Here is a 14,148-nt window from a genome sequence, read left to right as displayed (position 1 = left end):
CTCTGGTCATCTGCCAAGTAAATATTTTGGTTGACTTGTTTCAATGCAGCATTAACTGAAGTTATTTGAGCATAAACCCCTTTTTTTATGCATTATACCTCTTAGGATTTCATCGGAAATACCTCTATAGATAGAAAAAAATCTAATCAGGGGAGGGAGAGCCCAAACCCTAATTGGCAGATCAATCCTTAATCCATAAGATCCAGATGCTTCTCAAAGTCACCCAACTTGGGACTAAACTGGCTACCAGGGAAAGGAAGTGAATCCAAACTTTCTCGCATCTTCACTCCCACTCTGCAGACTTTCCTGGTAATCTCTCATCTTGTCACTGGCTAAAAGTAAAACTATGGCTAAAACTATGCCTGTTCTAATAACTCTAAGCAGGTATCCATACCTCCTGCAGAGCCCTGAGAAATTTCTGTCCCAATCTGTTTTATTTAGGTTTTTTTCTTTTTGTCTCCCGTTTGGACCAGGACTCCAAGCTCATGTCCACAGTCCAATGCTGTTACAAAATAAACACATATATGCATAGCACAACTGCTGGGAAGTAGAAAGAACATCCCCCTAGGACACAGGCAGCCTCTGTTCTAGTTTGCTGTTGGTCACTCTTTAACTGTGTGCCCCTTGGCTAATTTACTATCGACTCTGGTATCCTTATCGATAAGATAGGATTACAGATATTTACTTCATAGGCTGCTGTAAGGATCAAATTAGATACTATTTATGGAAGAGCTTCATAACAGGGACATGGGATGCAAATAGGAGATGTTGATGCTTTTATTTTACACACGTATTCACGTGGAAACTCCATTCTTCAGCAAGGCTCAAGGCTACTCAGAGGATGCTCTCTCATCTGGGGCTGGGTCTAAACAGATGTCACTGTGAGTCTTATGGCTCTCCTCAAGATCCCCTGCCTAAAAAGTGAATCTGTCTTCAGAAATTAGACTTGAATGGGTCTCAGCCACCCTTGGTCTCACAACACAGTCAGCTGTCCTTTCACAAGACCACTTTCCCGTGTCATCTCTACTTCCGTCAGAAAAAATGACTGGCTGGCCACCATCCATCAGACCAGAGCTTCGCCTGCTCTCATGTTTAGGGACCTAGAAGCTTCAGTAGCTTAAGTGACTCAAACAGACCCTGTAGCACCTAGGGGCTCCTCATTGTCAATTACGCAGAGAAACAAGAGGGATGGGTCCTGGGTCCTGGTCTTAACTCTTGCATTAATGAGCAGTGTGACTTTGCCTAAAAACTTTATTCTCCAGGTGACTTAGTTTCCACAATTAGTTTTATTAAGAAGAGTTAAAGTCACCAGTAAATTTAGAACTTTCACAGAAGACTTACCACGTTCCAGGCTGATACTGCTAATTGTGAGAAAGCACAGGGCCTTCAAGGCAGCCTCTGCTTTCAGCCATTCTGCCTGTTGGAGAACACAAACCATTAGGCATCCTCTCCATCCCTACCCCCAGTCTTGTCGCTGAAATGCCAAGATAATATTCCAAGTCTTTCTGGGAACCCACATAAGCCAAAATTAGAGAGTCTTAAAGAAAATATCATCTCTCTGGATCTAAAGTGTTAAAGAAAATCCCCTCATGAACTAACACTGTGTGAGTCTGTGTGGGTCTGTATCCCTGTTGAGAAAATTCTATGGCTTCTTTCACGGATTTTTGGACACCAGGATCATCCTGACAGATGGCAATGTACACCCACCAGTCCCATAGTCTGGGATGTGACCTCAGTCTACCAGATCACTCTGAATGGAGAGAAGGGGTGGGGGGCTCTGGCCACAGTTCTTACCATATGCATTTGACATTTAGTGACTTTACTGCAAATAAAGTAAGAACGTGCAATCCCCCTTTCATCGGAATGAGAACGAGCTGGAGTTTTATAGTGCTATTATCTACTGATCCATAAACCACTAAAAACTCAAGTGACCCTATTTTCAACAAATATGCTACTTAGAAAAAAACAGTGCCCTCACAGAGAGGTGCTCAAGCAGTGCTTAATATGAGGTTTTAAAATGCTTGACAAGAAAATTGAGCAGGAGGGCAGAACATATACCTGTATATATGTATATGCATACACATTCTATATACAGATACAAGCAGGGATTTTGTGGCTGCACCACTAGCTTTTCCAGTGCAAAGCTAATAAATGATAACTGAGCACCTACTAGGCTATATTAAATGCTAAAGGATGAAATGGATTTGAACGTCCAAGAACTCACAACCTAATAGGGATCTCTCACATGCATGGTGCTAATTAAAACCCCATAGATAAGTCTGTTTTTTTAGTTAAATGTTCCAGTCCCTGGTTTTGCCTCTTAATATTGGTAGAATATTGGTACAGTTTACTTAATCCATCTGTGCCTTAGTTTCCTCAACTGTAAAATGGGGGAAAATAACAGTACATAACTTCATGTGTTTTATGACAGAATTATATGAGTTAACATATACAAAATACCTAAAGAAATATTTGCTATTATTATTTCTTTAACTGTACAAAGCAGTTTAGCTGTGTTTGCTCATACTATTATCAAGTATATAAATCAGTCCAAGCAACATGCTCTGAAGAAGGAATTCCTTGCATTTTAATTGGGGAGGGGGAGAGAGGGATTGGGTGGAGTGAGAGACTCCTTGAATGAGATGGTATTACAGCTGGACCCTGGAGACAGGTAACACTCTGAAATACATCCATGCAAAGGAATAAAGGCATTTAGGGCAAAATTAAAATGAAACGAGCCTTACTTTTGACCACTGAGCAGAGAACAGGAAGGAAAACTTGTTGAAAATTCTAATTAGATGAATATCATCTTATAGTCATGAAGTCCCTAGAACCACAGGCTAAGAACAACTATTAGAAATAAAAACTTTGGGGCGCCTTGGTGGCTCAGCTGGTTAAGCATCTGCCTTCAGCTCAGGTCATGATCCCAGAGTCCTGGAATGGATCCCTGCATTGGGCCCTCTGCTCAGTGGGGAGCCTGCTTCTCCCTCTCCCTCTGCTGCTCCCTCTGCTTGTGCTCTCACTCTCTCTCTCTCTCTGGCAAATAAATAGATAAAATCTTAAAAAAAGAAAGAAAGGGGGCGCCTGGGTGGCAGAGCGGTTAAGCGTCTGCCTTCGGCTCAGGGCATGATCCCAGCGTTATGGGATCGAGCCCCACATCAGGCTCCTCCGCTATGAGCCTGCTTCTTTCTCTCCCACTCCCGCTGCTTGTGTTCCCTCTCTCGCTGGCTCTCTCTCTCTCTGTCGAATAAATAAATAAAATCTTTAAAAAAAAAAAAAGAAAGAAAGGGAAAGAAAGAAAACCTTTGTTCTGTACATCATTTCAAGGGCATACACTCCTTGGAGCTGCTAATCATATCAACGCATGGTTACCGCATTCTACCCTAGGTAGCAGTACTGGTGATTATAGGAGTTAATAGGACATTACCCAAGCAATGGAGCCGTAAATGCATGTTCGATTATGCCAACACTGCCAGTTCAAGAACGGAAGGTGTTCTCATTAGCACACACACAAATATTTCTAAAACACTTTGCCATCCACAAAGCTTATTTATTGATATATAAATATATATATTCACTTACATACATATATTTAATATTTAATATATTAAATTATATTTTATTAATTATATTAAATTAAATCTAGAAAATAATATTTAATTTATAAATATTTACTATTATATATATATACTATTATATATATACACTATTCACTTATTAAATATATATATATATATATATATATATATTCACTTAAACCTGTGAAGACTGCCAGGAGTTTGATATTTAATATCAATTCCATTTTACAGAAAAAGTAGTGATTTCCCCAAAGGTCGACAGATAATAAATGGCGACACCAGCATTCAAAGTCAGATACCTTGACCCCCAATCTCATGATCTTTCTGCTATACACTCCTTCTCTTGCTGCCATTATTTTAAATGTTTGTGTCAGAGACATGGGGCGAGAAATACTATTTTCTACTGGGGTCTCCATGTCTATCTTCTGCTTAGCAAACAATCTCAGCATTTGTCACGTCCTAGAGGAAACCCCATGTTGCTTCATGCCATTGATCCGTAGCTGTCTCCAACAAAAGGACCTGAATGCCTGCTGCGGCCCTGGGAATTTTAAATAAGAAGTCAATGAGAGATGCTGGTAAATGGTTCTGTAATTGTCTAGGGGCGGATAAAACCTTGGTGGAATAATAATCATATCGATATGCCGGCTACGTGAATGATCCTGCAGTGAATTACAACAGGGTACTTCAACTCCAGAGCCTAGGGTGGCACATCCGCCTAATTAATCTCACTCTGCAATAACCCCGCAGGGTCAACAAGATTGGCATTCTGCAGCAGAAATTAATGTCCTATTATTTCAGTCCCCTTCGGTGTTTCTTCAGATTCAGGAAAATAATATCAGATGGAGTAGCTCTGTTGACACAGACAAGGTTTTAAAGGATCACCAAGTTACAAAAAAATCCTCACATAAATCCTGGTAGGTAGAGAATGAATTCAATACATAGTCCTAATACACCTCCTAAAGTCAAGGCTCTTGATATTTTTATTTTATTCTAGGATTCAGCCAGACCCTCCAAAGGCCACATATTGATCCATATTGTCCAGCTAGGGCTTCTAGAGAATGATTTCAAGAAATCACATTTTGGTACTATGTCCTCATTTTAGAGAAATATTAGTTGATTAATATTTGATGAAAAGTTAAGTTACGAAGTTATCTTTTTTTTTTTTTTAAACAGGACTTCTCAGAGCCTTTAGAATGCTAATAAAGCACACCGAACTAAATTACTTAGGAATCATTTACTGTGCTCCTCTACCTTAAGTGACTTTAAAAATTTTTGTTTAAGGGGCGCCTGGGTGGCTCAGTCAGTGAAGCATCTGTCTCCAGCTCAGGTCATGATCCCAGGGTCCTGGGATTAAGCCCTGCATTGGGCTCCCTGTTCAGTGGAGAGTCTGCTTCTCCCTCTGCCCCTGCCTGAAGCTCCCCCTGCTTGCGTTCGTTCTCTCTCTCTCTCTCTCTCTCTCTCTCTCTCCAATAAATAAATAAAATCTTTAAAAAAATTTTTTTGTTTAGAATATCTCCAAGTATTAGGATAGTACTCTTGGCACAGTTTAGAAATGCAGACTGAAGTTCTTTCAGAAAAAAAGGGATTTCATCTGTATAAGGCACCCGGCAACAGACCAAGCTTTGAGAAATTCCTGTAAATTCTCTCATAGGACATATTATTAAGAACTCCTAGTGAGGTATGGGTCATGAATTCTTAATTGGGGAAGAAAGTGGGAAATTCAAATCAATTTCCTAATTTACTAAGCCATCCCCATGGCAATTTGATGGAGAAGCAATAGCATAATGACTAGCTATAATGAGACATAAGGCATGCTGGTGAATATAAGTACGGCAATGCTATGCTCGGCCAGTATAGCTAATTGGAGTTGATTATGATTTCACTTCTTCTAGCATTTTGGTTGCTTAAAGACCGTTGTCAAATCAGAACATAAGACACCACAGATAAAGAGTCAGAAGACAGCGGGGAGCTCTTATTTCTCCAATTAGAAAAGGGTCAACACATAAAAGGACCTGGCAAATAACCCTTTCACCTCTGTAACCTTCATATATGCTAGACAAATTAAAAGTGTTATTATTTTTAATTGGTCTGCCTTTCTCCGAAAAAGAGAAAGATGAGAAAAATGCATGTATTCATTAGACTGACCTAAAAACCAGTATTTTGTTGTTGTTGTTGTTGTTGTTGTTGTTTCATGTAAATACTTCTTTCTAGCCCCTGATCCTTGAAAAACAGACCAAAATCTTGCTTTCCGAAGGCAAAAGACACAAAACTTACCACATCACAGACAAGAAGGCAGTAGAACAGAAGCCTTAGGTAAGTTTTGAGTGCCATGAGGATACCTCTAACGGCTGACTGATGACAAGGACCAAATCAATTTTCCCACACAGCACAACTAAATTCTATTTCCCTGATGTCCTTCAGATGACATTCTGGATCCTCCAGGATCTGGTGCCACAACTTCTCACCCAACCCTCCTCAAAACCCTCCTCACAGAACCCAGACTGCAGCCACAGGCTCACACAGATGGTGCTACAAATCACTGCTGTGCCTCCCTTCCCTTTTAATCATTCCTTCTGTCTGGAATGACCTGCATTCTCCTCTTCACATGCACAAACGCTGCCCATCCTTCACGATCTATTTGCAAAAGCATTTCCTTCATGAAATGTCCCTGCCTCTCTTAGCCCTATACGATTTATTCCCTTCTCCCTACAACTTTGCCTTATGGTCCCCGTAATGGAATTCTCTACTTTGTACGACTATTAAGCGTGTGTGTTTTCGCTCCTGAGATCCTTGAGAACAGGGTCTACCTCTGATGAATGCGTGTCTTGCAGGGCCTCGCACACAGAATGTGCTCACTGCCCTGGGACTGAATGACTGTGGTCTCCTGAACACTGGGATTCTACGTGCTGTTTTTCAGTCTAGGAAAATACTATAACTCTGTCTCTTGTTTTCTACACCTCAGTCTCTCAACACTCATTTCTTTCTCTAGGTCATCTTTAGGGAGTTGTTTTCTCACTAAAATCTGTCATACAGAAAGCCCTGCAACTGTCATCTGCTTAACCTTCTACTACACACATTTGCATTTATCCTGTGCATGATGGCGCCGAACAAGTGAGACCCCAGTGAGCTCCTGCCTGAGTGTCCACACAGGAAACCAGCCCCGGAATATTATTTAATTTGGATTCGCAATGTCTGATTCGACATTAGTGCAGCTCATTATTTTTTTGGACAGGGTGAAATCCCCCGAGCCTGCTGCTGGGCAAAAAGAAATTCCCTTCCTCCTAACTATACACGGTCCAGTGGATGACTATATTTCTAACGGCCATCTCAGAAGCTCTGAGGAGGCATCTAGGTTAGGAAGGAAGAACTGAGAGGAGGAATGACAGACATTCTTTTGGCCCCTTCTTATCACTCCCCAAACCCTGAACTCTGGAGTTTTTACCTGAAGCATGATTTGGGTCAGGGGAGAGGGGTATGAGCAGGAACCAGAGGGAAACAGAGAGTAAAGAGGTAATAAGACAAGCCAGGACTAGGTGCAGAGAGGAGAGAACCCCAGGAAATTTAACTTTGAGGACAATTATCTGTTCATTCAATGACTACTTTCCAGACCCCTACTACATACCAGGTACCTTAGTCAACTGCAACATGTCATGCTTTCACCATATGCATGGTGTTTCTTTTTATGTCTTATTTTATTTGATATTCATGGCACTGATTCAGAAAGAAAAATAATTTTCCTGTTTTACAGATGAAGAGATTCGGGGCAAAAAGGTGAAGTGTCCTACTCAAGCTCTCACGGCAATCGAATAGCAGAGTTGGTTTGAAATCAGGTTCTGACTGCAGCAGATTGCTGACCGATTCTTCTACATCATTCTCTCCAACGCCCATGGTAGCCTATGAGCTATGCATGTGAAGGAAGTGTTCAATATTTAGCCTGCTGTGTTTCACAGAACCACCCAAAAGATCAATTAAAAACAATAAAGATGCACTGGAGCAAAGGTCACGGAAAATGCCAGACGACATTGGTAAAATCCCTGAATTTTAAGCAAAAAATATTTCACTCGGAAAGCGTTTTTTATTACTTTGCAAGTAATGGAGTGGCACAAATGAGGTGTTTCTGGGAACTGCACAGACTTAGATTATTTGTAATTAGTGTAGCATCACTTGGGTAAATGGGGGCACCACATTCAAAGGTTTTAGAGTCGTTTTTCCCTAGTCAGTTTCCCAAGAAAACACCTTTGTGTTTCAAATCCTGGGCAAACAGAGCGCTACTTACTGCTATAAGCAGTATATTGAAATTTCACGGGCAGTTTTTAATAGGTAGGTTAAAATGCTAATGATGGTGGTTGCCAAGGGCTGGAGGGCGGGGGTTGTAGGAAGTTAGTGTTTACAGGGTACTCTTTCTGTTGAAACTTGGAATGATGAGAAAGTTCTGGAGATGGATGGTGGTAACGGTTGCACCACAGCGTGAATGTACTTACTGCCACAGAAATGTGCACTTAAAAATGGTTAAGATGGTAAATTTTATATATACTTGAACACGATAAAAAATAAAAATTAAAAAATGCTAACGAATTCTCAAATCAGATTCCATCATGAAGGTAGAGAATTTGTTATGCAAGCTCTAAGGCAAACTTCAGTTGAATCTCTGGTTGATCACGAACTTAGAAAAAAATGACTTTACTTCTGAACTGCATTAGTTAAACATAGTAAAATGTGTCCTAGCCTCTGTAAAAACAAATACAAATTTTAAAAAGAGGCTTAATTCTCCTTGAAAATAAGGGAAGAGATTCCCACCCCCGCCTACCCCCATTATCGCTTTTTGTCACAGCATTTACTTTAGAAAACTAGCAATTATTAGGTACTTTCCCCTCTCTTTACGTATATAAATCCTTTTGAAGACTGGACAGGACTCTTGTCACCTTTTTGACACAGAAATGTCTTTCTCAAAGACATGGGGGCCATCTCTTGGAAACATAAACATCAAAATAGAGGCGCCTCTAGCTTCTGTTGGAGAACAGATGCTTAACTTTGATGGGGCGCCTTGTTCTAAATTGCAAAACTACTTCCTGTCAGATCCAGCAATCCCACTCCTGGGTGTTTATCCAAAACCAACTAAAATCAGAATCTCAAAGAGGTATCTTTACTCCCATATTCGTTGCAGCACTGTTCACCATAGCCAAGACATGGAGAAAACCTAAATGCCCAACCACAAATGAATGGATAAAGAAAATGTGGTATATAAACACAATGTAATACTACTCAGCCTTTAAAAGGAGGAAATTCTGGGATCACAGAAAAGAAAGAAATATGGGACAACATGGATGAACTTTGAGGACATTATGCTAAGTGAAATAACCCAAATCACAGGAAGACAAGTACAGCATGATTCTACTTAAAAGAGGTTTCTATAATATTCAACTTCATAGAATCAGAGTGGAATAGCGGTTGCCAGGGGCTGCAGGGAGAGGAACATGTGAGCTACTAATCAATGGGCATAAGGTTTCAGTTAAGAAAGATGAATTCTAGAGATCTGCTGTATCACATTGTACCCATAGTCAACAATAATGTGTTGTACACACACAAATTGGTTAAAAGTGTAGATCTTATGTTAAGTATTCTTACCACAATAAAACACAATTTAAAAAAACTAAAGACATGAGAAGTTTTTCATTTGGATAAAGCCAATGAACTAACAATTACCAAGTAAAGGATGAACTATGCATGACACATGATGATACCAAGTCTTCCTACTTGAATACAAGTTGTTAGTTTATCTTGAAAACGAGCTGCTTGGTAAGATTTCTGTTTTTGCCATCTCTTAGTGGGTTACCTGTGATGTGCTTCTTACTCTGGATTAATGCTTACTTAATAATAAAAGTGTTTTCTTTCTCTCTTACGTTTTTGGGGAGGATTTCTGGGCTGAGAGATTTCATTCTTAATTATATTTCCCCAACTCTATATAAAACGATAACACCTATACTATGAAACCTATAATTTTCACCAAAATTAATTTTAGTGAGAAAAAAACTAAAACACAGACACATGTGAGAGAAAAGGTTAACTCTCGTTTTTACAAACTGGCAGGAAAACGGAAAGGAAGGGGCAACCGAGCTTGTGGAAGAAAAGGAAAAACGAATTTTAAAATAATGAGTATTGAGAGTTATGAAAGCCAATGAATGGTGAGTGGTACATCCAGGACAGGAAGAAATTTCCCTACAGACAGGCTCATGAAAAAGTTTTGTAAAATTACTCCCCAAAAGAGAATTCTATGCCTTCAGCAAAGACAAAAAATGGAAAGACAAAAGGGAAGAAAGGCAAACAAAACTTGAGAAGGAGGGAGGAACAGAGGGAGAGAGAAAGAGAGAAAATATGGATGTAAATACAGTAATCAGAGTTCGTAGAAACTTCTCTTTCAGTTTCTGATGAACTTCCTTCCTCCTCTGCACATCCTGGATTTCTCTAAACAAAAACTCTGACAACTTTACACATTGTTGTTAGTATTTATCCTTTTCTACCTTGTACTGTAGCCATTCCTGCATATGTCTCCTCTCTTCTATTCCATTGTGAACACCTTAAGGGCTTGAAGGCAAAACAAATTGTACTTTTTTTATAATTCTCATTTACATCCATTACAATGTCACATGGAGAGCACAACACTAGAAACTATCTCCTAAATAAATTAATGAATATAAGTAGAAAGAAATAGTCAAACAATTTTCATAATCTTAATAATCCCCCCAAATGGATGAAACAGGCATTACATAGTCAAGATTTGTTTTTAATAACAGGAAAAAATAGCAGGTGTTCACTGGGTTTGTTATTTATATAGGCCAAATAATCACCTGCTTGGTTATTTTTTTACTCTATTTTTATTTTATTTTATTTTATTGTGTTATAATTATATGATTTATATGATTATATTTATTTTTTTTACTTGATTTGTTAGCATGTTTGCTGATATTTTTATTTTGTTTAATCATTTGTTTTATCTTATATGTTTATTTATTATATTTATTTTTATTTATATTTATTGTAATTTTACTAATTACACTCAGCAGTTTTATGAAGGGTGAGGACCATCATCAGAATTACACAAAACAGAAGTTTGCTTATGGGAAAAATGAGTGAAATGAATAAGAAAACTATGAAACAAAGATGTAGAGACTAGAAGACAGAAGTGCCAAACAATAAGAAAAACAATAATGCCAGAGACAGTAGTCAAGACGGAGATGTTGGGGGAAAGAATCTGAAGGGAATCTCTAAGGGGAGATAAAGGAAGTCTTTTTGAAATTATGAAGCTCCTCCCTTTCCAAGTTTTCAAAAAGCAAATATAATCAACTAAAACAATGTTATTTTCCTGAGATCATATGCACCAAAATCTGACTCTGGGCCTTACTCTGACCTTGTGTCTTAAAACAAATATACAACCATGCCAGTTGTACAGATTTTTATAACCCTACTAATAAGATATCGATACGAAATGTTTTTCTGTGCCTTATATATAATCCTTTGGACAGAGAGTTCCCATGAGCTCCTGAAAGCTCAAATACTCCACATCATTGAGGTACTTTTCAAAGAAGTGAGAGGAGAAAACAGATTTGATATCGGGGTAAAACCTGACCACAGCAATGGCAGGAGTGAGACCATTTGAAAGAGATCTTGCTGACAAGAATCATGAAAATGCCTTTTATTCATAGATTTCCCTCACATATCCAAGCTCATTGAAAGCAGAGGCTTTCATTCCACAACACACACTGAAGAGCTTCTACTATGTGCAAAGCTGTCCACCCTGCCCTGCAGATGAAAGGTGAGGGAGACACAGTCTCTGATCACAAGACACTATCAGAATCCACTGACACAGGGGCGCCTGGGTGGCACAGTCATTGGGCGTCTGCCTTCGGCTCAGGGCGTGACCCCGGTGCTCTGGGATCAAGCCCCACATCAGGCTTCTCCGCTGGGAGCCTGCTTCTTCCTCTCCCACTCCCCCTGCGTGTGTTCCTTCTCTCTCTCTGGCTGTCTCTCTCTCTGTCAAATAAATAAGTAAAAATCTTCAAAAAAAAAAAAAAAAGAATCCACTGACACAAAAGCAATCAAATGAAAGAAAGTTAGATATCCGTTCTAAGACAGCGCTTCTTCAATAGTAATGTGCGTAAGGATGACCTGGAGATCTTGATAAAACGAAGATTCTGATTCACTACGTGTAGGACAAGACTCAAGATTCTGCATTTCTACTCACCCCCCCGAGGCTGTGACTGTTGCATCACAAACCACAGACTGAGAAGCAACAGTCTAAACGCTAAGGTACAAGCCAAGAGCTAAGGAAATGCTAAGCTAGAAGTGATTCCTTCTGGCTGATAGGTTCAGATAGGTTCCACAGAGAAGATTCTTTTTTTTTTTTTTTTAAAGATTTTATTTATTCATTTGACAGAGATAGAGACAGCCAGCGAGAGAGGGAACACAAGCAGGGGGAGTGGGAGAGGAAGAAGCAGGCTCATAGCAGAGGAGCCTGATGTGGGGCTCGATCCCGTAACGCCGGGATCACGCCCTGAGCCGAAGGCAGACGCTTAACCGCTGTGCCACCCAGGCGCCCCCGCAGAGTAGATTCTGCATGTAAAGAGGCAGAGATGGTGACATAAGAGATGTTGTGTGTCTGCAAAGGTAGGTGAAGAGCGGAAAGACCACACCGGGGGGGGGGGGGGGTAGAGGAGAGGAGGCAAGGAAAGAGGAGAAAGAATTGAAAAAAGAGAAAATAAGTTGAGCAAAGTTCTGAAAGCAGAAAAATGCATAAACTATTAAGAAAAAAAGCAAGATACCTGGTAAGACTAGAGTGTAATCTGCAAAGGGGGGCTACAAGAACTTATGGGAAATAGGTCTGGAATGATCAGTAAGGAAGAAATGATGGGGATCATATGGATATGACTTTTTCTGGGGAGAGGACAGAACGTCTGATCACCAAAAAGGGAAGCAAAGTCCAGCTGTTAAAATAAATAAAGCAGAATAAAACCTCCTAGGACGTCGATCTGGTCTAAAGTTATTCATATTCCACATTTGGACCTTTTACCTAAGTACCCAAAACCATCATTGTTCTTCAATATAATTGCCTTTCTGCCAATAATAGCCTACCCTCAGCCAAATAACCTATCTTCAAACAAGACTATACATGGCTGAAACCAAATATGGTCTGTTCCAAGCTTTTACAGCGTCTGCCATTGGCAACCCTAACCTCAAGCAGTGGCTCAGTGGAATCATAAAGCATTTGTACTTATTCTCAAGACCTGATAATATCCAGAAACATTTCATAATGTAATATCCTGGAAAAGGAAGCTAAATGAGGCTTATACTGGGTACTACATAAGACTGATGAATCACTGAACTCTACCTCTGAAACTAATAATACACTATATATTAATTCATTGAATTTAAATTTTTTTTGTCTTAAAGGCTAGGTGAAAATTGGTATTTTTTATTTATTTATTTTTATAATAATATTTTTTATTATATCATTGAATTTAAATTAAAAAAAGAGTATATAGGATTTGCAGAGCAGCCAACACGGAAAGGCATAGCACAGTCAGTGCATGGTAGCACAGGACAGGGGAGCTCACAGGATGCCTATGAAGTTCAAGTAAGCTGCCTAACCCCTCAGGGACAAGTTCATTGCCTCCTCTGCCAACATCATCAATAATAAAAAAATGAAAAGATATCTAAGGTACCTAAGGTAAAGATGTCCAATAAATCCTCTATCGGTATTTGTTTCTGTGTCTGTCCAAATCGGTAGAATATGTAAATGTCATTATGGCTCTTTGGGACATGATATGTGTCTCACTTAGAAAGAGACTCCATGTTGATTCCTTAAATAAGTCTGGAAGTAGTCAAAACATAAAAACATTAAAAATCACCCATAAGGGCACCTGGGTGGCACAGTCATTAAGCGTCTGCCTTTGGCTCAGGGCGTGATCCTGGAGTTCCGGGATCAAGCCCATCAGGCTCCTCTGCTGAGAGTCTACTTCTTCTCCCACTCCCCCTGCTTGTGTTCCTTCTCTCGCTGGCTGTCTCTCTCTGTCAAATAAATAAATAAAATCTTTAAAAAATAAAAAATAAAAATAAAAATTACCCATAGATACATAAATGAATAGGGATGTGATAAAGCAGGTATTAAATAACACTAATAGTAGAATCAAGGTATTGGTTATACGGGTGCTCACTGTAACAGATTTTCAACTCTGCTGCATGCTTTTAAATTTACATAATAAAATGTTAGAGGAAAGTTACCAATAATCCTAGTATCAATCCTATTATCCCCCTTATAAAAATTATAGTAGGTAGGAAGTGAAAACATCATGTCCCCCTCTCTGCTCTTTTCAGCATTCCTTAATCTCACGCCCAACGTAATCCCATGTAACTGCTAGATTTAGATTTTTACATGTTTGCATATAATTTTTTCCTTATTTTTCTTTTTTAAAAAATTGAATCATGTATGGATCTACCAGTTGCTTCTCTTATATAATATATATCATTCACGTGTATCCAGATCCATATAATTATATTTCACTCCTTTTAATGGCTA

General features: G+C 39.3%; 1 protein-coding gene across 3 annotated transcripts in view; it reads right to left on the bottom strand.

The window, feature by feature from the left end:
* IL1RAP (interleukin 1 receptor accessory protein) overlaps nt 1-14,148 on the bottom strand; it is a 120,635-nt gene that overhangs the window by 86,467 nt on the left and 20,020 nt on the right. The window contains exon 1 of one of the 3 annotated variants that reach the window (XM_044383303.3): nt 1,342-2,426. The exons of the other annotated variants lie outside the window; for them this stretch is intronic. The gene's annotated coding sequence lies outside the window, so the exon portion shown is untranslated. Of the gene's footprint in view, nt 1-1,341; nt 2,427-14,148 lie in introns of those variants that run through there. 3 annotated transcript variants of the gene reach the window in all.

This window comes from Ursus arctos, unplaced genomic scaffold (genome assembly GCF_023065955.2).
Source record: "Ursus arctos isolate Adak ecotype North America unplaced genomic scaffold, UrsArc2.0 scaffold_4, whole genome shotgun sequence".
Lineage (NCBI taxonomy): Eukaryota > Metazoa > Chordata > Mammalia > Carnivora > Ursidae > Ursus > Ursus arctos.
Note: the sequence above shows the minus strand (reverse complement) of the source record. Positions and strands in the feature narration are given on the sequence as shown.